Source organism: Podarcis melisellensis (genome assembly GCF_964234715.1).
Source record: "Podarcis melisellensis genome assembly, chromosome: 14".
NCBI lineage: Eukaryota > Metazoa > Chordata > Lepidosauria > Squamata > Lacertidae > Podarcis > Podarcis melisellensis.
This window is the reverse complement of record NC_138546.1, coordinates 1,208,110-1,235,615: the sequence shown is the minus strand read 5'-3', so window position 1 is coordinate 1,235,615 and position 27,506 is coordinate 1,208,110.

The window sequence follows — 27,506 nt, the reverse complement described above, 5'->3', positions numbered from 1 at the left end:
ATACGCAAGTGCTGTGTTTGGAAGATCACAGAGCATTAACGCGGCAGGAGACAGAGAGAAAGAAAGTTGAAAAGTTACCTGCCTCCTCCTCCTCCTCTTCGCGCTGTGCCTTTGCTGCGTCCTTCTTAAAATTCGCCTCCTCCATTCACTGCCCTTTTAAAGAAGCAGAAATCTCTTTCTCTCCCCCCTCTCTCTGAACTGGAAAATCCAGATCTGCATTATCGGCAGATTTGCTGTATCTGAGAAAGAGGCCTTCTTGAATGCTCTGGAAAATACAGGCAATTTCTGCCCAAGGTTAGATTCCTGAAGGCACCTCAAAAAGACATGAAATCAAACATAACATTGGAGGGGGGTGGGAAGGAGATGGCTTTCTTTGCAAAGTCAATGAGCACCTGTTTGTCTGAGAAGGACACTTGTTTAAACAAAAATGCCTGTTTAGAAGATGATGAGCTGCTCTGGTCCCAGTTTCATAGCAGTAATAAAAAGATAAACCTTGATAAGGAAGGAAGGAAGGAAGGAAGGAAGGAAGGAAGGAAGGAAGGAAGGAAGGAAGGAAGGAAGGAAGGAAGGAAGGAAGGAAGGCAAAGCTGGGAAACATTTTTACCATGCTACGAGATAAAAAATATAAACCTAGTGATTCAAAGTTCTCACATTTGGTTAACTGAAATATTTATACCACACATTTAACCTAATTAGGATTCCCAACATCGCTTAAGGGCAATGCAAACACCCCAAATTGTTATTCAAACAAAAATGTGAACAGACCTAGTCACTGCCTCTCTGATGAACCGACCTCACAGGGTTGTTGTGAGCAGGGAGAACCATGCATATGCAATTATAAAGATACAGTGGTACCTCAGGTTACATACGCTTCAGGTTACAGACGCTTCAAGTTACAGACTCCGCTAACCCAGAAATAGTGCTTCAGGTTAGGAATGGACCTCCGGAACGAATTAAGTACTTAACCCGAGGTACCACTGTATCCATATATACTGTTGTGGGTTTGGGGTGCCAGTCTACATAATGCCCTGAATCTGTAAAGACAGAAGGTATGAGAGCAAGCTTGCCCAACCAGTCCTTTTGCCCAGGCAATGGCTGTGGATGACTATTTAAGCACCACGATTCAAATAACCGAAGAATTTATCTGTGCCGTAGGATGAATGGTCTCACCTAGCTGCCAGGTAGAGACCAATAGCTGGAGAGGAGCATGAGAAGAAGCTGGAAGCAGGGGGGGAGCTAGAGATATGGTGAACTGCTAGATCTGTGCTGGATACCAAACTGTGACACATTTTCCCCAAAAATACAGGTGTGTTTTTACACTTGCAAGACTGGATGCTTTGCCATCTGCGGTATTTGAGGGTCGATTCCAAAAGATCCCGCCTGAGAAACGTCTTTGCCCCTGTGGAGATGGTAGCACCGAAACAGCGGCACACGTCCTCCTGTCCTGTACTCTCTACAAAGACCTGGGGAACGGGATCATCACCCCACTCGTACTAACCATCCCAGGGCACTCAGCCACTGCCACAATGTCCTTTCTTCCACCAGATCAAAATGAGCAGATAACAGCAAAGGTTGCTAGGTTCATAGCCGGGGCAATCAGAATAAGGGTCCCTGCTGATTCAGGACTTTAAGTTGTGCTTTTATATCAAATTTCCTTTTCTGCATATACTGTAATGTTTTATTGTTGCTATATCCATTGGCTAATGTGAATAAAGTTTAATCTCTCTCTCATAGAGTTGTAGAGTTGGAAGGGATCACCAAGGTCACCACAACCCTCTGCAATTCAGGAATCTCAACTAGAGCACCCACAACACATGGTCCTGCAACCTCTGCTTAAAAACCTCCAAGGAAGGAGAGTCCACCACCTCCTGAGGGAGACCGTTCTATTTTCAAACAGCTCTTACGGTCAGAAAGTTCTTCCTGAGGTTGAGGCAGAATCTCCTTTCTTATCACTTGAAGCCATTGGTTCGAGTCCTACCCTCCAGAGCAGGAGAAAACAAACTTGCTCCATCTTCCATGTGAGAGTCTTTGCCACGGTCCAGTCTACGGGTGATCGAAGTCCTGGCTGATGATGTTGGGACCGGGGACAAGATGGTGGGGTGGGGACAGGAACAAGAGTCCAGAAGCCAGGGGTCCGAGGGTCGAGAAGCAAGGAGTCGTGAAGCCGAGGGTCAAGAAGCAAGGAGTCAAGAAGCCAAGGTCCAAGGATCAGGAAGCAAGAAGCCAAACGCAGCAAAACAGGAATTGCGTTGCTGTGGCAAAGAGCCAAAGGGAAATGCTGACCTTATATCCCTTCCCGGCTCTTGCCACCAGGTGCAGTGAGTTACCAATCAGCCTCACCTGTGCGGCCACACCTTGCCTCTTCTGAACAAACTTAGGAAGGCCCCAGCCCTGCGAAGCCCTACTGGTCTCAGGGCCCAGCTCCTGCATGCACTCCTGACAGTCTTTTAGATAGTTGAAGATGGCTATCATATCTCCTCTCAGTCTCCTCTTTTCCAGGCTAGACATACCCAGCTCCTTCAACTGTTCCTCATAAGGCTTAGTTTCCAGACCCTTGATCATCTTGGATGCCCCTTCTCTGCACATGTTCTAGCTGGTCAATATCCTTCTTAAATTGTGGCACCCAGAACTGGACACAGGACTCCAGGTGTGGTCTGACCAAGGCAGAATAGAGTGGGACTGTGACTTCCCTTGATCTGGACACTAGACTTCTGTTGAGGCAGCCTGGAATAACATTAGCCTTTTTTTGGTGCTGTTGATTCATGTTAAGGTTGATGATGGAGAAGCAAGATCTGTTGAAGACACTCTGAGCCCCCTCTATCTTATGCTCGTGTTGTACGTATGTGTACATATCTACCAACGCTGCTACAACATACAGTGTTGCCAGATTCTGCACAGCAGCACTCAAAATTCGTCAGACGATGACTTGTGCCTCAAACTAGATTTAATGAGCACTCATATCAGAGTGCTCTGCAGATTGATAGCTATAGTCTTATATATACTAACCTCTTATGATCTGCCACTCCCGTCTAATGTTCCTAACCCTTCTTTTAGACTATCCTAGCTTCCTTCAAGTGAAAGCTGGACCATAAAGAAGGCTGATCGCCAAAAAATGGATGCTTTTGAATTATGGTGCTGGAGGAGACTCTTGAGAGTCCCACGGACTGCAAGAAGATCCAACCTCTCCATTCTGAAGGAAATCAGCCCTGAGTGCTCACTGGAAGGACAGATCCTGAAGCTGAGGCTCCAAGACTTTGGCCACCTCATGAGAAGAGAAGACTCCCTGGAAAAGACCCTGATGCTGGGAAAGATGGAGGGCACAAGGAGAAGGGGATGGCAGAGGACGAGATGGTGGGACAGTGTTCTCAAAGCTACCAGCATGAGTTTGACCAAACTGCGGGAGGCAGTGGAAGACAGGAGTGCCTGGCGTGCTCTGGTCCAGGGGGTTGCGAAGAGGCAGACATGACTAAATGACTAAACGACTAAACAACAACAAGCTTCCTTTAGATTTTTATAGACTTTTAATTCTTTTTAGTTTTTCAAAGCATTTTTCAGATTTGAAATGACTGTACCCCCCTTAATGCTGGTCTGTGACCGTAATAAAGATTTGATTTGATATGTGCGTATATGAGGGTCTCCCACCTTGGTGGATACTGAACAGGTCTTTGGCCGGGATGGGAGACTGGTTGGGCCCCAATCCTTGGCCTGATACCTCATGTTTCACGGCAGAAGAAACCCAGCACATAAATGCTGGAAAATAAGACAGGCACAAATATTTGGGCAAGCAAGGCAAACTTTGGACTTTACCAGAGACAAATTCCGGTGACCGCAGAATCAGAAGAAGAAAAAGAATTGGGATTGGTTTGTTTGCTTGGCTCCCCCACCCCCCTCCTTTGGCGGCCAAAAGCCCCGTTCCCCCACTCCAGCCCCTATTTGCCTCCCCACCATTTCTCATCAAGCAAAGCTCTTGAGACCTCAGCACCCGCTTTCCGCCGCGATTTCCTTGACAACACGGAGAGGCAGCGATAGACAGCTGCTCTAAAGTCCTCCTTAGAGCAACCTGGAATTTGATGTCATAACAACTGTTTTTCTACCGCGTGTGTCAAAAAGGAAAGGGCTCTCCAGGAGGGGAAACAGGAGAGATTTAATTATAGAGCTGCATTGTGAGATCCCTCTTCTCTCTCTGCGCATGGGTTTTTGTACATGTGCATCTCCCACTATTATGATTTGGCTACAAGTGCATCGTGGCCGATGGGGCCACGCACACAAAGGAAAGCCATGGGTGTAACGGCAGAGGCACCCGACTTACCTCTGTTTGGGTGCTCCAAGGACAAGCTCTTATTTTGATTTCTGCAAATCAGGTTACGAGAAAGCGGCGGCCGACCCGACACCTGGCGGAAACCAGCAAGCATGACCCGAGCGCAAGGGCACTCTCATCTCCTGTGGTTTCAGAAGCATCGCTGTCTACAGCTGCAGAGTCAGAACATAGCCACCCTGACTAGCAGCCATCGATAGCCCCTCTCCTCCTCCGTGAATTTGTCTAATCCTCTTCTAAAACCATCCAGTTTGGTGCCCATCTCTGCCTCCTTCAGGAAGGAGTTCCATAGATTAACTATGCACTGCATGAAGAAAGACTTTCTATTCTCTTTTTTAAAAAAAATAAATTTTATTAGTTTTTAATATATCATTTTCAACAGTAATTAAACATACTTTTACATCTTATACAGGTTTTTTTTACTTCCATCAATATCTGAAAGTTTTCCAACCTATTCCCTTAATATACATTTCATACTTTCACTATTACATTTAAATCTCATAACTAATATCTCTATTCTTTCTCTACTTTGCAATGTTTCATATATTTCTCCTTACAAAACTTATTGTAGTCCTACTAGCATAACTTGTTGATTACAGCTGCTCTTCAAAGAATTCGTATATTTCCTCCAATCTTCTGTGAATCTCCGGTTCTGCAGGTTTCGAATCCTTCTTGTCATTTTATCTAATTCTGCGTAGTCCGTTAATTTTATCTGCAATTCTTCTCTCGTCGGAATTTCCTCTTGCTTCTGAAAGACTTTCTCTTCTCTGCCCTGAATCTTCCAACATTCAGCTCCATTGTATGCCCATGAGTTCTACTATTAGGAGAGAGGGGAATTTCCCCCCTTCTGTCCACTTTCTCTTGGTCATGCATATGTTCAGGCCTGTCTTACCCATGGAGGCTAGTAGCACAGGGCACCCGGGCACCAAGTTCTGGAGGGCACCAGGCGAGAGCCCGGGGAACACCAAACGAACGCGCTGAGAGAGCGAGGGTGCATGCATCTCTCCCGCCGATCGTCGGCTCAGTTTTTTTTCCCTTTCAGCCTGCAGGTGCCAAATTCTGTGGGGCACCAGAAGGCTAAAAGGGGGGAAACCGAGCTGACGTTCGCGTGGTGTGCTGCCTGCCGTGGCCACCGTGGCACAAAGTGGCCAGCTGAGCCGGGAGGCGCCGCGTCCAGCCTGCGCCTCTTCCCTGCCAGAGGGGCTGCCCTCCAGCTGCTGCCCACCTCCTCCAGCCCTAAAAAAAGGTCAACTCTAAGAAAGGGGAGGCGCCAGAGGGATCTTTGCACCATGGCGGCGGATATGTTTAAGATGGCCCTGCATACGTTTATCAACTTTTATTATGTCATCTCTTACCTGTGTTTTCTTTAAACCAGGGACGTGCCAGGGATACCACAGACAGGGACTCTTTGGCTCTCAAGATGTTGTTAGACTCCAACTCCCAGTAGCCTCGGTAGGACAGAACGCCCAATGGGCAGCAAGGACGTTGGCAGGAGTTGAAGTCTAGCGACATCATGGAGGTCCACATTTTCTGGTTAACTGCCCCAGCAGAAATTGCTCCAGGCGTGAAGAGATAAGTCCTGCTCCCTGGTTATGGACCTACCTGATTGTAATGGCCAACAACACTGAGACATCATTTAAGATTTTCCCACAATGCTCCAGTGCACCCAGCATAGTACCATTCTGGGGGGTTTGGGGAAATTTGAATGACAGCTTGTAGCTGCCCATTGTGGGGAGACCAGGTCAGGGGTCAATGTGAATAGGCCAAATTGGAATCCTACTTTCTGGTCTTGCTCAGGGGTGGGTGGGGGATGGAAGTATTGACCTGGTTCAAATGTTTGCGTGAGCCTGCTCTCCCCTCCCTCTTCTTCACCACATCAGCTTCCAGTTTAAACCAGTGCTTTTTCCTCTTAAAGATGTTTAGGGGTACTCTCATTTTGGCTCAAGAAAATCACCATTTTATAGTTCAAATTGGGAAAAATAAATACAGTCAATGGACTAAAGTACCAAGATTCAAAAAATGTTTAGGGGTATGCGTACCCCGGCGTCCCCCCAGAAAAAAGCACTGGTTTAAACCAACCACAGTTTGTTAGTTCTCCTGATCCGGACACTGTGGTTAGTTCTATGATTTATCTAACTAGGCCAGGCTAAAAACCACCATTTGATCTCAGCATGTGTGAAGGAAACACTATTGTGCTGGCAAAGAGGGGTTTGGGGAGGGCAGAACCCGAAGCTTTTGGATGTAACAATAAACTATGGGTTGAGCATGATGTTTGAAACCTCCCACTGCCTGTCTCCAGCCGTAGAAGCCCATAAATTAAAGGTAAAGGGACCTCTGACCATTAGGTCCAGTCGTGGCCGACTCTGTGGTTGCGGCGCTCATCTCGCTCCATAGAAGAACTTCAATTCCTTATCCTGTCTAGATCACAAGTAGCCAATACGGTGATCTCTGGGTGCCCCAGCCAGCATGGCCAATGGTTACAGCTTCAGGAGACCTGACAAACTGTGGTTGGTCTAAAATGATAGGAAGTGGAATCCAACTTTTCTTCTAGTGCTTCTTGTAGCCAGTGACTCCACTTTAAATTTTGAGCTGCATGCAGGTTTGTGGGGGGTTTTTAAAACTGGTTTATTAATGCTGTGGGTGTCTTGTAGAAATTGTTTTTTGAATCTTTTAATTATCATTGAAGCTGTAATTTTAAATAGCCCTTGTGTAAGCTGCTTTGAGTTTTGCTCAGCAAGACAGCTTATAAATATTTTAAAATACAGTGGTACCTTGGGTTAAGAACTTAATTCATTCCGGAGGTCCGTTCTTAACCTGAAACTGTTCTTAACCTGAAGCGCCACTTTAGCTAATGGGGCCTCCTGCTGCCGCTGCCGTGCCGCCACTGCACGATTTCTGTTCTCATCCTGAAGCAAAGTTCTTAACCCCAGATACTATTTCTGGGTTAGCGGAGTCTGTAACCTGAAGCGTATGTAGCCCGAGGTACCACTGTAAATGGCATGAGGGACCCAGTCAGTGATTCTATGTGTGGGTTAAAATGAAAGTAATAACCTCTGCTTCTTGCACAGTAACTTATCATGAGGCCAGTCCTCAAGAAGAGAGAGAGAGAGAGAGAAGAAACCATAGATATGAACACTTACCATATTTTTTGCTCTATTAGACTCACTTTTTCTCTCCTAAAAAGTAAGGGGAAATGTGTGTGCGTCTTATGGAGCGAATGCAGGCTGCGCAGCTATCCCAGAAGCCAGAACAGCAAGAGGGATTGCTGCTTTAACTGCACAGCGATCCCTCTTGCTGTTCTGACTTCTGGGATTCAGAATATTTTTTTTCTTGTTTTCCTTCTCCAAAAACTATGTGCGTCTTATGGTCTGGTGCGCCTTATAGAGCGAAAAATATGGTAATTTCCCCCCCTTTATTCCCCCCCCAAAAAACTAGGTGCATCCTATGGGGCGGTGCGTCCTATGGGGCGAAAAATACAGTATTTCCCATCCACATTGTATTCATTTAGAGACCTGCTGTGGCCAATGCAAATTCCCTTTTTGTGACATTTCATGCAGCGGGATTATTCCCCCTAAGGGGTAACATCCTGTTATTGGGGCACAAGAATGGGAATGAATGGTTTTACTTAAAACTAAGCAGATTCCTGCACCCGCTGAAAACTTCACAGCTTGCAAGTGTTAAGGCGCGCCATGGCATTAACAAATGAAATTCTTTCATGGAAATTATTTGGGCGACTCTTAATTAAATTTGCTCGGGAGTAAGGGGTGAACATAAAATGAGATAGCTGAGGAGGGCAGCTCTGAATCCTTATCCTAGCCAGAAAGTGCAAACGGGGGTGGGGGATAGTTACCCTTGTAGCTTTGCATTCCCTAACCACAAGTTAAACACCGCTGCTACATTTCCTGGCATGGGGTTCAAGAAGAAAACAAGACATGGGGTTTGTCCACACTTCTGCTTGTCCTGTAACTAGTAAGCAAGGCTCTGAGAGGTTCTGCCTTTGCTTCGCCACTTCCCCCCAGAAAACCTGCTCTTTAGTGCTAAATTGGAACAAACAGCAGTCCAAACCTGATTGCCCTTTGTTTCCTGTTCAGTGCTAAAGATTGCACTTACCTGGGGGAAAGCGGAGAGGGAAACAGAGATGTGGATAAGCCTAAGTCGAGCCTTCAAACACAACCTTTCTTTATCATGTCATAACCAGTGCTTCGTCGAATCATAGAATTGTAGAGATGGAAGGGACCACGAGGGCCATCTAGTCTAACCCCCTGCAATGCAGGAATCTTTTGCCCACCGTGAGACTCGAACCCATGACCCTGAGATTAAGAGGCTTGCGCTCTACCGACTGAGCTACCCTAGTTAAGCAAGGAGATGCAGACACACATATACGCCTCTCCACACAGCACATGGTTAAACTGCTTGCAGGTCTGCCATTGGGGTATCTGGCTGGCCACTGTGAGAACAGGATTCAGTACTAGGTGGGATATAGGTCTTATACAGCAGAACTCATTTGGGGCTTTGAGCACTAATGTGAACAGCTTGAATTGGGCCCAGAAATGAACTAGCAACCAAGGCAAGCTGTTTTAAAATGGAGGTTGTGGGAGATGATGATGATGATGATGATGATTACCCCGCCAATCTGGCTGGTTCCCCAGCCACTCTGGGAGGCTCCCAACAGAATATTAAAAACACAATAAAACATCAGACATTTAAAACTTCCCTAAACAGTACTGCCTTCAGATGTCTTCTAAAAGTCAGATAGTTGTTTATTTCCTTGACATCTGATGGGAGGGTGTTCCACAGGGCGGGTGCCACCACTGATAAGGCCCTCTGTCTGGTTCCCTGTAACTTGGCTTCTCGCAGGGAGGGAACTGCCAGAAGGCCCTTGAAGGAGGATCTCAGTGTCCGGACAGAACGATGGGAGTGGAGATGCTCCTTCAGGTAAACTGGGCCAAGGCCATTGAAGGTATACTGGGCCAAGGCTTTGAAGGTCGGCACCAACACTTTGAATTGTGCTGGAAACATACTAGGCACCAATGTAGGTCTTTAAAGGACTGGTGTAATATGGTCCCTGCGACCACTCCCAGTCACCCATCTAGCTGCTGCATTCTGGATTAATTGTAGTTTCCGGGTCACCTTCAAAGGTATCCCCACAGGATACCTAGCAGGAGATAACCAAAGCATGCTCCACTCTGGCCAGACAGCCTGCAGGCAGCTGCCTGGACACAGAATTGACCTGCACCTCCATGGACAGCTGTGAGTCCAAAATGACTCCCAGGCTGCGCACCTGGTCCTTCAGGGGCACAGCTACCCCATTCAGGACCAGGGAATCCTCCACACCCGCCCACCCCCTGTCCCCCAAAGACAGCACTTCTGTCTTGTCAGGATTCAACCTCAATCTGTTAGCCGCCATCCAACCTCCAACTGCCTCCAGACACTCACACAGGACCTTCACCGCCTTCACTGGTTCCGATTTAAAAGAGAGGTACGTAGAGCTGGGTATCATCTGCAAGCAACCCCAGCCAGCAATCTGGCCACTGTAATTTGGACCGGCTGACATTTCCGAGCCATCTTCAAGGGCAGCCCCACAGAGAGCGCATTGCAATAATCCAATCTGGAAGTTAGCAGAGCGTGGAGCATTATTCCCCATGCTGTCAGCTAGCTGCTGCTGCTGGCAGATCCCAAGAGAACGGACAGGGTGATCATGTAATGCCAGAGGACAACTGTGCTATTAATAGCTCTTTTCCCCAAACTGTCAGCTCACGTTGATTTATCAACTCATTCTGCAAACACACCCACACACACTGCCACTCTCCCCTCCTGGCACACAACTCTTTCGGTATTTGCTTTTTCCAAGGACTCGGCACATCATTTCCTTGTTTACCTTTACCTGGCCAAAAATAGGACACCTTTCTGGCTGGGGTGCCTGGGAGGAGAGGCCCAGCCCAGCCCAGCTACAGAGAGGGAAAACTAAGGAAGCAGAATGCTGGAAGATTCGGGACAGATAAAAGAAGGTACATCTTTGTGTGGTGCGTAGTTAAACCATGGAACTCACTGCTACAGGAAGCAGGGATGGCCTCCAATTCGGGTGGCTTTCAAAAAGGATGGGGCAAATTCATGGAGAAGTATTTCAATGGCTATGAGCCAGAATGGATGTGTTCTGCCTCCACATTTTTCATCTCTGCCAAGCTAAGCAGTTGGCTCCTTATCTCTCTCGTCCTGACCTAGCCACTGTGATCCACGCAACAGTCACCTCCAGGCTTGATTATTGTAACTCGCTCTATGCAGGGCTGCCCTTGAAGCCGACCCAGAAACTCCGGCGGGTGCAGAATGTTGCGGCGAGACTCCTGATGGGGTCCTTGCCACGGGATCACATTCACCCAGTGCTATATCAGCTGCACTGGCTCCCGGTGGAGTACAGGGTCAGGTTTAAGGTGCTGGTTTTAACCTCTAAAGCCCTATGTGGCCTAGGACCCTCTGTGCTGGTCCTGAGGGTTAACCACGCGGCGAGGTCCGAGTCCAGTCCGAGGTCAAGGGTGCGGTATGTAGGCTGTCTGTCAAAGCTGAAGCTGGGTCCAAGGCAGGGAGTCGGGTGAGGTCAGGAACTCTGGCAGAAGAGCAGGACAGGGTGCAGGCAGGAACAGGCTACCAACAATGTTGCTCCCGTAACCTGGGACTAGGGCTGGCTGGCTTTTATCTGTCCCGAGGCATAGGGTGGCCCCGGTCCACAGGGGACTTGCCTCTCCCGGCCTGGAGGCGAGCACTCCTCCTGCGGGAACTTAGTTCCCTCCGCCTCTCTGCCCTGAGCCTCTGCAGCTCAGGAGAGGCTGGAGGGTTACCGGACCCAGAGGCAACCTCAGCTTCCTCTGCCGGGGCTGAGAGTGGAGCACCTACAGGCAATGGGTCCTCCATCACCTCCGGAGCCAGAGCAGACTCAGATGGTGTCTGCACCTGAGGATCCAGCACAGGTGAGGACCCTTCAGGCTCAAGCCACAGCCCCTGGCTCTGGAGGCAGGGACTCCTGTGCAGACTGGGATTCCTCAGGTTCAGCCTCTGAGTCTGAATCCCAGGCTATCACACCCTCATACCTACGGGACTGCCTCTCCTGTTATGCCCCGCGGAGGACCTTAAGGTCGACAAATGACAACACTTTGGAGGTCCCGAGTCGCAAGGAGGTTAGATTGGTCTCAACTAGGGCCAGGGCCTTTTCAGTACTGGCCCCGATCTGGTGGAACGCTCTGTCCCAAGAGACCAGGGACCTGTGGGGCTTGACATCTTTCCGCAGGGCCTGCAAGACAGAGCTGTTCCACCAGGCCTTTGGCCAGGGCACAGCCTGGCCCCCTCTCTCCTTCTGTAATTCTCATAGAACTCTAGCCCAATAGTTGCCATTAATTTGATTCTGAATTGATTTTAGAATGTATTTCAATTAATTGATTGTGGTTTTATGTAAACTGTGCTACTTTTATTGTTAGCTGCTCTGAGCCCGGCTTCGGCTGGGGAGGGTGGGATATAAATAAATTATTATTATTATTATTATTATTATTATTATTATTATTATTACTGGTAGCCACAGGTGGGGAGAGGTCTCTTGTGCTTGAATCCTGATCCCATGGGAGCCTGGTTGGCCACTGTGAGAACAGAATGCTGGACAAGAAAAGGGCCGTTGACCTGATTCTGCATGCTCATCTTAACGTTCCTATGGGACGCAGGTGGCGCTGTGGTCTAAACCACTGAGCCTCTTGGGCCTGCCAATCGGAAGGTTGGCGGTTCAAATCCCTGTGACGGACTGAGCTCCCGTTGCTCAGTTCCAGCTCCTGCCAACCTAGCAGTTCAAAAGCACACCAGCGCAAGTAGATAAATAGGTACCGCGGGAAGGTAAATGGCATTTCCATGCACTCTGGCTTCCGTCACAGTATCCAATTGCACCAGAAGTAGTTTAGCCATGCTGGACACATGACTCGGAAAGCTGTCTGTGGACAAACGCCGACTCCTTTGGCCTGAAAACGGAGATGAGCGCTGCAACCCCATAGTCGCCTAAACCATCTAGGGGTCCTTTACCTTTTTGTTTTATTCTTTATGTCAGAACTTCATCATGGAGTGAAAATGTCCATGCGCTATTGGTGCTCATGATCCAACAGAGAGAAAATAATAATAATTATTATAACAACAACAACAACATGTGTACATGTGAAAAGGATCTAGGAGTCTTGGTTGACCACAAACTTGACATGAGCCAACAGTGTGACGCGGCAGCTAAAAAAGCCAATGCAATTCTGGGCTGCATCAATAGAGTATAGCATCTAGATCAAGGGAAGTAATAGTGCCACTGTATTCTGCTCTGGTCAGACCTCACCTGGAGTACTGTGTCCAGTTCTGGGCACCACAGTTCAAGAAGGACACTGACAAACTGGAACGTGTCCAGAGGAGGGCAACCAAAATGGTCAAAGGCCTGGAAACGATGCCTTATGAGGAACGGCTAAGGGAGCTGGGCATGTTTAGCCTGGAGAAGAGGAGGTTAAGGGGTGATACGATAGCCATGTTCAAATATATAAAAGGATGTCACATAGAGGAAGGAGAAAGGTTGTTTTCTGCTGCTCCAGAGAAGCGGACACGGAGCAATGGATCCAAACTACAAGAAAGAAGATTCCACCTAAACATTAGGAAGAACTTTCTGACAGTAAGAGCTGTTCGTCAGTGGAATTTGCTGCCCAGGAGTGTGGTGGAGTCTCCTTCTTTGGAGGTCTTTAAGCAGAGGTTTGACAACCATATGTCAGGAGTGCTCTGATGGTGTTTCCTGCTTGGCAGGGGGTTGGACTCGATGGCCCTTGTGGTCTCTTCCAACTCTATGATTCTATGATTCTAACAACAACTTATTATTTATACCCCACCCATCTGGCTGGGTTTCCCCAGCAACTCTGGGCTGTTTCCAGCAAAGTATTAAAATACAATAATTCATCAAATATTAAAAGCTTCCCTAAACAGGGCTGCCTTCAGATGTCATCATCTCTCATCCAAGCAAACACAATCCTTTCTAGGGGGACATGGATCCTGCAATGGTGAGACTTTCAATCTGGTCCTTCTTCCAAGGAGTTCAGGGTTTCCTACAAGCTTCTACTTGGCCACTAGGAGAAGAGGGTGTTGGACTGGATGCAGCCCCCTTTGGCCTTATCCAGCAGGCCCTTCTTCTTCTTCATCTGAGCACAAATCAAAGTGTTGGTGCTGACCTTTAAAGCCCTAAACGGCCTCGGCCCAGTAGACCTGAAGGAGCATCTCCACCCCCATCGTTCTGCCCGGACACTGAGGTCCAGCTCTGAGGGCCTTCTGGCGGTTCCCTCATTGAGAGAAGTGAGGTTACAGGGAACTAGACAGAGGGCCTTCTCGGTGGTGGCACCCGTCCTGTGGAACGCCCTCCCAGCAGATGTCAAGGAAATAAACTATCTGACCTTGAGAAGACATCTGAAGGCAGCCCTGTTCAGGGAAGTTTTTAATATTTAATGCTGTATTTTTAACACTCGATTGGGAGCTGCCCAGAGTGGCTGGGGAAACTCAGCCAGATGGGCGGGGTATAAATAACAAATTCTTCTTCTTCTTCTTCTTCTTCTTCTTCTTCTTCTTCTTCTTCTTCTTCTTCTTCTTCCTTGCTAGCAGGAGAGAAGAGTTGCTCTCCCCCTTTGGGTTTCTCCATCCATCCATCCTGTCCCCTCCCCCACCCCAGGAGAGGGACCCCCCTTGGCCACGATTGCCTGCTGCCAGGTTTCCATCAGGAAGTGGGACTTGAGGACCTCAAGGACAAGCTGATGTCCCTTTAAGGTAATCTCCCTGCGCACGTGCACGTTACATTGTTTGGCAGATTGATGCTAATGGAAATGCGCAGTTATGTTATGTAACAGAAAGCCCGCTGGAAGACAGTGATGGATGAGTTATGTGTAAGCAGAGCATTAACATAACTTACATTATTGCTTTCCCATAATCTTGGGTAGTACAGGGAGGACCACACAGCGAGCAGGATTATCGGGGAGGAACCGGCAGGGCGGGGAGAGGGAGGGTTATCTGAAGGGGTGCATTACTGCTGGCTCTGAAACAAGAGATGCGCTGGACCGTCCGGTCGCTTTGCAGGGAAGGAATGTGGGTTCCCAGGTGGGATTTTGGGACATCCTGGGTCTCTATAAAATTTCATTGGCCCAGTCTTCAAATGTGCACACCGCACTCAGAGATCATAAGTGCTGAAGTGCATCCACAGCAGGATTTCAAATCTAATGGGGATCTGACTCTGCACACCTGTGTCTCACATCGGGAGGCAATGGGATGTCCAGATGCTCTGGCACGCAATTGCACTAAAAAGTAACAGAAGACGTGATGCGGTGTGCCAGACCCTGCTGTCTTGAAATCTCAGGTTTCATTTCCTTTTTTAAAAACCCCCACCAAGTTTCTAGTCCTTTTGGAGAGGTTTGAAGACATGGGAAATACCTGGCTGAGATCTCAGATGCCACAGAAGTTGGGGTTAGGGTTGGGGCTTCAGTTCCCTGCACTTCTCCTTGTTTAGCAAAGCCAGATTAATGATGCACCCTTACTCAGAAGTGTTGTTAAATGGGGCTCGCTCCCAGGTGAATGGGTGCAGGTGTAAGAATCCGCTGCTGATGAACCAACAATGTGCTTACTTAATTGGTATGTTTTGGGAGGAAACCTAGACAGCATCTTAAAAAGCAGAGACATCACCTTGTCAACAAAGGTCTGTATAGTTAAAGCTATGGTTTTCCCAGTAGTGATGTATGGAAGTGAGAGCTGGACCATCAAGAAGGCTGATCGCCGAAGAATGGATGCTTTTGAATTCTGGTGCTGGAGGAGACTCTAGAGAGTCCCATGGACTGCAAGAAGATCAAACCTCTCCATTCTGAAGGAAATCAGCCCTGAGTGCTCCCTGGAAGGACAGATCCTGAAGCTGAGGCTCCAATACTTTGGCCACCTCGTGAGAAGAGAAGACTCCCTGGAAAAGACCCTGATGTTGGGAAAGATGGAGGGCACAAGGAGAAGGGGACGACAGAGGATGAGAGGGTGGAACAGTGTTATCGAAGCTACCAGCATGAGTCTGACCAAACTGCAGGAGGCAGTGGAAGACAGGAGGGCCTGACGTGCTTTGGTCCAGGGGCTCACGAAGGTCAGACACGACTATACGACTGAACAACAACAACAATTCATATGTGTGTGCTAAGAGTTTAGGAGTGTGAACAGGCCTCTCTTGACAGATCAAGATGCTGTTCTCCTCTCTTGATCAAGGCACTGTGTATTTCGGGTTGGGGGGGGAGTTAACTGAGGAAAGAACAGTCCCTCAATGTGTTATGATGCTGCACATTAGTGTTAAGGTTCACTAGAAAACACTGCCCAGTCGGTGACACCGTGGGTTTATTTTTAAGCTGTTAATTAGGAGAATAAGTTTTAAAGTAAGACAGTTAATCAATTCTTTTTTTAAAAAAATGTGGTTGGCAGTCCTAATTATCTGAAAGAAATATAAACAGTGCTCAGATTGCAGGAGTCCTGGGGACATGGTATTGCGTCCCTCAGCAAAAGTTACAGGTCCCCTCATTTTTGCATTTATCCAAAAACAGTACAGGGGGAAATGAATGTATTTTGAAAAAGTGGCATTGGCTATCTGGATTGCTGCCCTTGAATGAATTATATTTATTCAGAATAAAGGAAGGTAAAGGGACCCCTGACCATTAGGTCCAGTCATGGCCGACTTTGGGGTTGCGGCGCTCATCTTGCTTTATTGGCCGAGGGAGCTGGCGTACAGCTTCCGGGTCATGTGGCCAGCAGGTCTAAGCCGCTTCTGGCGAACCAGAGCAGCGCACGGAAACGCTGTTTACCTTCCCGCTGCAGCAGTACCTATTTATCTACTTGCACTTTGACGTGCTTTCAAACTGCTAGGTTGGCAGGAGCAGGGACTGAGCAATGGGAGCTCACCCCGTCACGGGGATTCGAACCGCCGACCTTCTGATTGGCAAGTCCTAGGCTCTGTGGTTTAACCCACAGCGCCACCCGCATCCCTTTATTCAGAATAATGGTAAAGGTAAAGGGATCCCTGACCATTAGGTCCAGTGAATAAGCCGGGCTTTAACTTGCAATCCTACACACATTGACCTGGGAGTAAGTCCAACCGAGTATGGTGTGACTTACTTCTGAGTAAACATGCATAGGATCACACTCCTTCTACTCCCAGTCTAGGAGGGAGAAATCTAATCCAGCCCTCCACATTTGGATGGATTTTACCAGCCCCAGCCAGGGATTCTGGGAATTGGAGTCCTACAACATCTCCAGGTCCTTCAGGACATTTTGCTGCCTGAGGCAGAGAAGCAGATGTTGTCCCTCCCCAAGTGGAGATGCATCAGAGCCCCCAAAGCAAGCCAAGTTATGTTGGGACCTGAGGCAGAAAACCCCAGCAAGCTCCTCTTCCCTTCTGAGGCAGTGGGAAAACAATCCCATCAAATTAATTAACTGACAATTTGCTGCCTTTTCATGACACCCAAATCTGCCACCTGAGGAAGAGCCTTCATTCTGCCAAATGGCAGGACCGTGTCTGCGGGATTGACCATGCATATGGATTTTACTTTCTTGGGCTCTATGATCACTGCAGATGGTGACAGCAGCCACGAAATTAAAAGACGCCTGCTTCTTGGGAGAAAAGCAATGACCAACCTAGACAGCATCTTAAAAAGCAGAGACATCACCTTGCCAACAAAGGTCCGTATAGTTAAAGCTATGGTTTTCCCAGTAGTGATGTATGGAAGTGAGAGCTGGACCATAAAGAAGGCCGAATAATTGATGCTTTTGAATTGTGGTGCTGGAGGAGACTCTGGAGAGTCCCATGGACTGCAAGAAGATCAAACCTCTCCATTCTGAAGGAAATCAGCCCTGAGTGCTCACTGGAAGGACAGATCCTGAAGCTGAGGCTCCAAGACTTTGGCCACCTCAGGAGAAGAGAAGACTCCCTGGAAAAGACCCTGATGCTGGGAAAGATGGAGGGCGCAAGGAGAAGGGGACGACAGAGGACGAGATGGTGGGACAGTGTTCTCAAAGCGACCAGCATGAGTTTGACCAAACTGTGGGAGGCAGTGGAAGACAGGAGGGCCTGGCGTGCTCTGGTCCAGGGGTCACAAAGAGGCGGACATGAATAAACGACTAAACAACAAAATGGACCAAACAAAGCAGGCTGTCCTTCTCCCAGCCTCTCCTCAAGGAACCCAGAGAAGAGGCAGGGGTCTTTGGGGAGATAGTTCAGGCTTACTGATGGAGAGCAGTTGTATTCCCAGGGTTCCTTTAGGAAGGCAAAGCAATTAAAAGTATTTAAGTTTATGGCTATAGCCGTACATTGGTACTTTGTTTCTCAAACGCCTTGATTCTCAAACAACGTGGAACCCAAACACAGCAAACCCGTAAGTAAGTTCCAGTTTGCAAACTTTTTTTCAGAGGTGCTCCGTTTTGAGTGTTACGCTGACAATTTGAGTCTCACACTTTCATTTGGCAGCCCTGTTCAGGGAAGTTTTTAATATGTAATGCTGTGTTGTTTTTAACACTTGATTGGGAGCTGCCCAGAGTGGCTGGGGAAACTCAGCCAGATGGGCGGGGTATAAATAATAAATTATTATTATAAATTATTATTATTATTTGGAGTGTTATTGTTGCGTACTGAGTTGAATAGGATGCAAAATGCAGCAGTCTGATTGGTTCACAGGAGCCACTCACTCCAACTCCAGGAGGAAGTGAATCCGCAACCTGATTGGCCTACAGGAGAATCCCGGAATTAGCCAATCACGTGGGGCCCATTGTGTGAATAATGTATATAAAGCAGACATCATGGGAGAACTTCCATTCCTCACTACTATGAGCTGAATAAAGAGCATGAAATCCACACTCGATTCCGAGTATATTTCAGTTATGCTGGTCTATCCATTTTTGCTTAATTATTTTGTGTTTTTGTGGCTCTCTTCTTTGTTGTTTTTGTGACTGTGTGGAACCCAGTTCAGCTACTGATTGTGTGACTGCAGTACATTGTTGATTGCTTTCATTTTATGGATCAATGATGTCGTTAGATAGTAAAATTCATGTTATATTGCTGTTTCAGGGGTTGTTTTTAAAAGTCTGGAACAGATTAATCCATTTTGCATTACTTTCTATGGGAAAGCACGCCTTGGTTTTGGAACGCTTTGGTTTTGGAACGGACTTCCGGAATGGACTATGTTTGAGAACCAAGGGACCACTGTATTGCTAGAGGTATACCACACATCTTGATTTACATTGTAAGTTGGCCTGAGAGTAACGTGGGTGCTGCCCTCCAGATGTTCTTGGACTGCCGCTCCATCACCGCTGGCAAGAACATCTGGCAGTCACAAGGTTAGCTATCCCTGCCTAAGATCATAACATAAGAAGAGGCTGTTGGATCAGGTCAATGGTCCATCTTGTCCAGCCTCCTCTTCTCACCAGTGGCCAACAAGATGCCCATCATGGGAAGAAGCCCACAAGCAGGATCTGAGCACAAGAAACCTCTCTGCTCTTGAGCTTTCTAGCAACCGGGATTCAGAAGCACAGCTGGAGGCAGAGCAGCAGAGCTATCCTGGCTCCTAGCCATCAGCAGCCCTCTCCTACATGAATTTGTAACAAGTGCGCAGTGCAGTCACTTTCAGGCTTTGAGCATAGCTGTCAACTTTTCCCTTTTTTAAAGGGAAATTCCCTTATTCCAAATAGATGTAGGATTCCTCGCAAGAAAAGGGAGAAGTTGGCAGCTATGGCTTTGAGTTTATGGAGTCCAGCCAAATAAAAGTGGAAATACAGAGGGAAATTGTCTTGTGCCCGAAATGGTAGAATCAACCAGCCAACAAACCTCTCTCTCAAAAGCAAGGGGCAGAGAGAGAGAGAGAGAGAGAGAGAGAGAGAGGGGTGAAAAAAATTGTCCTGTGAAATTTTGGTTTCGGAGGACCAACATTTTAAGAAGGAATGGAGAAAAGTTGTAATTTATCTTAAAAACTGTTGTAAACAGTTAAAATCGTTAGTGGGATTGCAATAACACTTGTACAGTGGTACCTCGGGTTAAGTACTTAATTCGTTCTGGAGGTCCGTTCTTAACCTGAAACTGTTCTTAACCTGAAGCACCACTTTAGCTAATGGGGCCTCCTGCTGCTGTCGTGCAATTTCTGTTCTCATCCTGAAGCAAAGTTCTTAAGCCGAGGTACTATTTCTGGGTTAGCGGTGTCTGCAACCTGAAGTGTCTGTAACCTGAAGCGTATGTAACCCGAGGTACCACTGTAATGTAATGCAGAACTATGGACATAATGGAGATATAAGAATTTGGATTATTATAAAAGATGCAGAAGTAAAAGGACTAACACTAAGGCCCACAAAGGGGAACAGGGAAGTCCAGGAGATTCTTGGGAATCTTGTTTTTATGTAGTATGTTGTGGTGTGAATGTAAATTTTAATATGGAAAATCAAATAAATAAATGCAGGGGGTAGGGAGAGATTGTCCTGTGAATGCTGCCTGAAATGGTGGAATTGATTGGCCAACTAGCCTTCCAGAGGCCCAATTTGTTTAAGTAAGAGAAAGCAAATGTTGACACCTGTGAACTTTGGCCCTCAAAGTCCTTGCTGTGTCCAGAAAGAACTGGGCACTGAAACCTCTGCTCATTTGGAGGGTGACATCACCAGGTGAATATTATCACCAGGTGACATCATTGTGGACCTTGCTCAAAGCCTTGCCCATCATACAGATCAAAGTAGGTTTTGAGGTCTGCCAGGTCCCGCCCTGAAGACTCCACCTGCCACTTTTGGAACTTGGACGACCCAGCGGCTGTTCCAAAGTGCCTCCACCCACCACCTCCCCAGTGGCAAAACTAGAGCCCCACAGACAACCACCTTGAATGCCAGGGCTTTGGAGAAGTTGTGGACTTGGCTTCTGCGCTAGCTACTCCTCTGCCAGCTCCATTTATAAGGCACCGCTCCTTTTGTATCTGCTTGGAGCTGCAGCTTTGGCCACCAGAAGCAGGGCCTCTGCAGTGGTGGCCCCAACACCGTTAGGGATTTTCTCCCACTATCACTTGGCTAAAAACTACTTCCTGGCAATCGCCACCCGTCAGTTCTCATCCTGTCCCCTGGAGCCACAGAGTGCAAGATTGTTCCGTTTTCTTGAAGGCCGTTGTCACATCCACTCTCATCTTCTCCAGATTAAGATACCAGCTTTCCAAAGTGGCTCTCTGGGTGGCAGAGGGAGCTGCTATGCTAATTTTAGAACATAAAGAGAGCCTGTGGGATCAGGCCAATGGGCCATCGTCCTGTTCTTGCAATGGCCAACCAGTTGCCTGTGGGAAACCTATGTTACGGAATGACATGGGGGGGGCCAACATCTTCAAAGTTGTTGCAGTGTTACAAATATTATGCCTCAATGTATCCTTTCGACTTGACAGCTCAGGGAAGATACCTAGCTTTATAAATTGATAGAAAATCCATACTTTAACTGACTCTCCTCATTCCAAAGCCATTTAACCCTTAAATAATAATAATAATAAATTTTATTTATACCCCACCGTCCCCAGTTAGAGCTGGGCTCAGGGTGGCTAACACCAATAAAACCACAGTAAAAAACATAATAGGGGGGAAAGAAAAAAGGGGGGAAAGAAAGAAAAACCAGTTTAAAATACAGGTTAAAATGCAATTTAAAATGCAGCCTCATTTTAAAAGTAGCCGATAAACCAAGACCATAAGGGGAGGGAAACCTAAGGGTCAGACTGAGTCCAAACCAAAGGCCAGGCGGAACAGCTCTGTCTTGCAGGCCCTGCGGAAAGATGTCTAGTCCCGCAGGGCCCTGGTCTCTTGTGACAAAGCGTTCCACTAAGTCGGGGCCAGTACTGAAAAGGCCCTGGCCCTAGTTGAGACCAATCTAACCACCTTGCAACTTGGGACCTCCAAAGTGTTGTCATTTGTGGACCTTAAGGTCCTCTGTGGGACATACCAGGAGAGGTGGTCCCGTAGGTACGAGGGTCCTTGGCCGCATAGGGCTTTAAAGGTCAAAACCAGAAAAGTGAATTTGGACTCCATGAACCAAGAAGCAGGAAGTCCCCTAGGCAGCAGGAACCGGGCATCCCGCCATAATTCCCCAAGCGTGAGAGCACATCCACAGCCCCCCACCCAGGGAGCGACCAAGGGGGCAACACTAGACATCCGCAGAGGCAGTTGAGCAAGTCCGGTGTTCTGGAAGCCCATCTCCAGACAAGTCCTGAGGGCAAGGAGATGTCAAGAGTTTCATTGCTCTTCCAGTGATGGGGACTTGAGAGGTGTTGGGAAAGGGGTCTGATCAAGGGACCTCATGTTGAACTTGTGTCACCCTTGTAGACCCCTCCCCATTTGTGACATGCTAGTGATGTAGTGATGATGTCTCAATGATGCTGCTCAAAGTGTATTCTGGGGGAAAGAGGGAAGTTTTTAAAGGGGATGTCACCCCAAGTTTGGGGTTCTTACTCCTATGGGGACCTGTTGCACAACAATAAAGCTCATGGTCTACTGACCACTGTTTTGCTCCAAATGACTTGGCTGGAACTTCCTTCCTTTACTGACCGCATGGACCCACGGGGGACTTGCACCCTGAAAGTTGGCCTGTTGAGTAGTCTCTCACCCCAGAATTTTTCCTTATCACCTACAAGCAGGATCCTTTGCACAAGAGCAACTCTCTCCTCCTGTGGTTTCCAAGCTTCGTTCCCTCCAACCAGAGGCAGAGCATAGCCACCGTGGCTAGGAGCCCACCCACAGTGCTCTCCCCCTTCAGGAATTTGCCTAATTCTCTTTTAAAGCCAACCCAAGTGTCGGCCATCGTTGCCCCCTGCAGCAGTAAGTTCCGCAGTTTAACTCTGTGCTGAGCAAAGAAGGGCTTTCTCTTATCTGTCCCGAATCTCTCCAATAATCTCTCCAAGGACCTGTTGATGGCATTTTACCATTGTACTATTGGGAGTGTATTAACTTATGGTCTGTGCGTGTGGTTTGGGAGCAGCACGGCCAGGGGAAAACAATGCTGTCCAGGGTTGTAAAGACTGCAGAGAGAAGAATTGGGTGCACTCTTCCCACCTTGGATCAAATCTACGCTTCCAGGTGCCATAAGAAAGCTGCAGAGATAGTGCAGGATAGTGCGCACCCCGGAAATGATCTCTTTCGGCTTCTGCCTTCTGGAAGAAGGTACAGGGTTATAAAAACTAGGACTAGCCGCCTGAGAAACAGTTTCTATCCAAATGCGATTTTGGTTTTAAATGCAGTGTAAGGTAGTCTCTATGGGAGTATATGGTATTTAATTATGGGGTATCAGAGTTTTTAGGGGGTCAATCAGGCTGGGATAGCTGGGACAGCAGGCTTGTGGGTTTTTGAATGTCTGATGTAGATTTTTTCAATTTCGTTGTTCTGTATGGGACAATGACAATAAAGATTATTGTATTGTATCATATTGTAATCTCCCAACACCCGGCTTCAATGTAGGGGGAGGACCAGGCCGGTGCAAGCATGAAACAGGATCCGGCCTCTAAGCCTCGCCTTGGAGACAGCACAGCCGCCTTGACCCTGCCAGCTTCGGAGGCCGGAGGTGCCTCCTGGCGGGGGCTCAGTGGGTGTCCATATTTACACGTTTGACATTTGGGGTTGTATCAGGTTATGCCTCCGTCCTTCCCTATAAATCACACCCCCGACCTGCCGCCACTTCCAAACAGGTGCTTCTGCCAAGCTGAGTCCAGGTTCAAGCTCCCACCCGGTTCTCGAAGGCTTCAATATGCTGCCACGGTTCCTCAAGGGCACCCACAAAGCAGGCAGTGTGGCCTAGTGTTTAGAGCAATCTGTCTTGGGGCCAGCCAGATGTTTTGGAATACAACTCCCATCAACCCTACCCATCACATGGCTATGCTGGCTGGGAATGGAGAGAGAGAGAGAGAGCTGAATTTGAATCCCTGCTCAGCTACAAAATTCGCTGGGGTGCCTTGGGCTCAGTCGCAGTCTCTCTCCCAGTGTAACCTACTTCACAGGGTTTTTGTTTGCAGTGGGCCAGTATAATGCAGTGATCAGAGTGTCAATCTAGGACCCTGGGGACCTGGGTTCGAATCCCCACTCAGCCACGAAGCTCTCACTGGGTGACCTTCAGATCCAGTCTCTCAGCCTAACCTACCTCGCAGAGTCGTCGTGAGGATTCAGTGGGGAGGCAGAGAACTATACAGGCCACCTAGGGTTTCTTAGAGGAAAGGTGGAATAGAAATTCAATAAAGGGATTTTTTTAAAAAAAGTTAAAAGTGGGGGTGTGGGGGGAAACTATTTTTTATTTTATTAAGAAGATTAAAGTAAAAAGGGGAAGAAAAGAATACATTAAAGCATTTAAAAGGCACAGGAAAACAACAATAACAATATGGCAATAAAATGTGATTACAGAACTATATAGCATATATGTAAATGGATTAATGGGGGGCGCGGGGGGCGCTGTGGGTTACCGTATTTTTTGCTCTATAAGACTCACTTTTTCCCTCCTAAAAAGTAAGGGGAAATGTGTGTGCGTCTTATGGAGTGAATGCAGGCTGCGCAGCTATCCCAGAAGCCAGAACAGCAAGAGGGATCACTGCTTTCACTGTGCAGCGATCCCTCTTGCTGTTCTGGCTTCTGAGATTCAGAATATTTTTTTTCTTGTTTTCCTCCTCCAAAAACTAGGTGCGTCTTGTGGTCTGGTGCGTCTTATAGAGCAAAAATACGGTAAACCACAGAGCATAGGACTTGCCGATCAGAAGGTCAGCGGTTCGAATCCCCGTGATGGGGTGAGCTCCCGTTGCTCGGTCCCAGCTTCTGCCAACCTAGCAGTTCGAAACCGCGTCAAAGTGCAAGTAGATAAATAGGTACCGCTCCAGTGGGAAGGTAAACGGCATTTCCGTGTGCTGGTTTGCCAGAAGCAGCTTAGTCATTCTGGCCACATGACCCGGAAGCTGTACACTGGCTCCCTCGGCCAATAAAGCGAGATGAGCGCCGCAACCCCAGAGTCGGCCACAACTGGACCTAATGGTCAGGGGTCCCTTTACATTTACCTTTAAATGGATTAACTTTACGAGCAAAGGTCTGAATGCAGGTCAAAAGAGCACATTTATTTATTTGCCACATTTTTAAGCCCCCTTCCTTCACCCCAGGTGGCTGAGATGCAGGCAACTCTTTCTCCCTCGCCGATTTTTAGCCTCACAACAGTCCTGTGAGGTAGGCTGGGCAGAGAGAGAGAGAGAGAGAGAGGCCCAAGGTCACCCAGGTAGCTTCATAAAAACTGAGCTGCCATTTGCACGCCCCTCTCTGGTTCCTGCCAGCTTCTTTAAATATTACACCACACTGTCTCTAATAATAATAATAAAACCTTTGAATACGTAATCTGCATCTAATAATATCTTTCAAACAGCAACCTTTGCATTGTTTTTAAAAGGGGACGAGGGGCTTTTTGTCCCATGTTGACAGCATTGCTGTGGCAGTGATGAGATGTCTAAAAAAAGGAGCGGTAACAAATCACTTTGAAGAGAACACCTTTTCCTGCAATTGAACCGTTTGACCTACTCAGGCTTTCTACTCATGGGTAACACTCACAGCTTTCTGGGAGAGACCAGGGTTTGAATTCCTGTTCGGCCTTGCTGAGCTTCTCTCACCAAAGAATGCTTGCCCCAAACCTGAATCTTGACAACCGGGTTTTATACGTTTCTTTCCTTGCCACCTGTAGGGGATGCGGGTGGCGCTGTGGTCTAAACCACAGAGCCTAGGGCTTGCCGATCGGAAGGTCGGCGGTTTGAATCCCCGCGATGGGGTGAACTCCCGTTGCTCGGTCCCAGCTCCTGCCAACCTAGCAGTTTGAAAGCACGTCAAAGTGCAAGTAGATGAATAGGTACCACTCCAGCGGGAAGGTAAACGGCGTTTCTGTGCGCTGCTCTGGTTCGCCAGAAGCGGCTTAGTCATGCTGGCCACATGACCCAGAAAAACTGTCTGTGGACAAATGCTGGCTTCTTTGGCCAGTAAAGCAAGATGAGTGCTGCAACCCCAGAGTCGTTCATGACTGGACTTAACTGTCAGGGTCCTTTACCTTTTTTTCCTTACCACCAGCGGTTCCAAGAGTTGGGGGAGAAGTAGGGCAGTCTCTCTCTCTCTCTCTCTCTCTCTCTCTCTCACACACACACACCTGTTCCCCCCCCTTCTTCATGATAGTGGGGTTCGCGCTGGTTCCTCCCAGCCAAGCAGGCACCTAAAAACATAAGCAGAGCTCACTGGATCAGGCCAGAGGACCATCTAGTCCAGCATCGTATTCTGACAGTGGTTGAGCAGTTGCCTGTTGTGGGAAACTTGCAAGCAGGATTCGAATTCAACTCTCTCCTCCTGTCAGGGCTGTCTTTAGCATATGTGCCAGTGGGGCGCAAGGTTCCACCCAGCACCCCCAAATTAACTTTTATTGAGCATTTTTGGGGAGGGGGGAGCCAAAGTTGTTGGGCTTTTTTAAGAGGGGAAATCGCTTACCTGTAACAACAACGCTGCGGAAAAAAACTGCTTTTGTTTCCTGACTCGTCGGGAATATTTGACCCTATGGAGTAACAGAACGGTGGAGGCGAGAGGCGGGGACTTTTGCTCCATTGCTTTTCACTGGGACCGATCTAGAGGGACCGGTATACAGTAGGTATACATTTGGCGCCCCCCCCGAATTTGGCGCCCAGGTGCCCTGCACCCCTTGCACCCCCAGGTAAAGACGGCCCTGCCTCCTGTGGTTATCAGCAACTGGGATTAATAATAATAATAATAATAATAATAATAATAATAATAATAATAATAATAATTTATTTATACCCCAGCCACTCTGGGCGGCTTCCAACAAAATATTAAAATACTGTAATACATCAAACATTAAAAGCTTCCCTAAACAGGGCTGCCTTCAGATGTCTTCTGAAAGTCTGGTAGTTGTTCTCTTTGATATCTGGTGAGAGGGCATAGCACAGGGAGTGTGCCACCACCGAGAAGGCCCTCTGCCTGGTTCCCTGTAACTTGACTTCTTGCAGTGAAGGAACTGCCAAAAGGCCCTCGGTGCTGGACCTCAGCGTCCGGGTAGAACGATGGGGGTGGAGATGCTCCTTCAGGTATAATGGGCCGGGGCCGTTTCGGGCTTTCAAGGTCAGTACCAACACTTTGGATTTTGCTTGGAAACGTATTGGGAGCCATTGTACCTCTTTCAGGACTGGTGTTATGTGGTCTCAGTGGCTGCTCCCAGTCACCAGTCTGGCTGCCGCATTCTGGATTAGTTGTAGTTTCCGGGTCACCTTCTAAGGTAGCCCCACGTAGAGCGCATTGCAGTAGTCCAAGCGGGAGATAACTAGAGCATGCACCACTTTGGTGAGGCAGAAGCATCACTGCCTTCATTTGTGGAGGGCAAAGCATAGCTGCCCTGGCGAGTAGCCAAGGTAGCCCTCTCCTCCATGGATCTGTGCAACTCTCTTAAAGCCAGCTCAGCTGGCAGCCAGCCCTCTCCCCACAACCCCTTCTTCTTCTTCCTCTTCTTCTTCTTCTTCTTCTTCTTCTTCTTCTTCTTCTTCTTCTTCTTCTTCTTCTTCTTCTTCTCTTTGCAGAGTGGCAGGTTCAAAATAGCATTTGATGCGGCGCATGGGGGCTGAAGCGCATGGTTGGAATGCCAAAAGAGGGAGCCAGCGCCACAGGGCGAAAAATGCATGAATTCGCCATTGAGGGAGGGGAGGGGTGGCAGATGAATCTTCTCAGCTAACAGAGTTTTCTTCTTCTGTGTTAAACCCGGCAGGCCCGGGCATGTTGTGTTTCCAAGGCTAAACACAGCAGCCTTTGAGAGGCAGGTCTGTGGCTTCACGGCTGGGGTGGAGACGGGCTGGGGGATAAATGGAAGGGATTCTTCTTGCAAAAGTCAACTTGGCACAGCCCGCAAGTTGCTTAGCTTTTGCTAAATGTGTGTCCAAGGAACGATATCACAGGGCTGCCTGTGCCGGAGGAGTTCCGCGTCAATTCTGCCTATCAATATCACAATATTACAACATCACGGAATACGAAGTGTCAACATAGGAAGGGGCGTCACGTGGAAGATGGAGCAAAGCTTGTTTTCTGCAGGTCTGGAAGAGCAGACTTGATTCAAATGACAAGGAAGGAGATTCCAGCTCAACATTAGGAGGGGGGC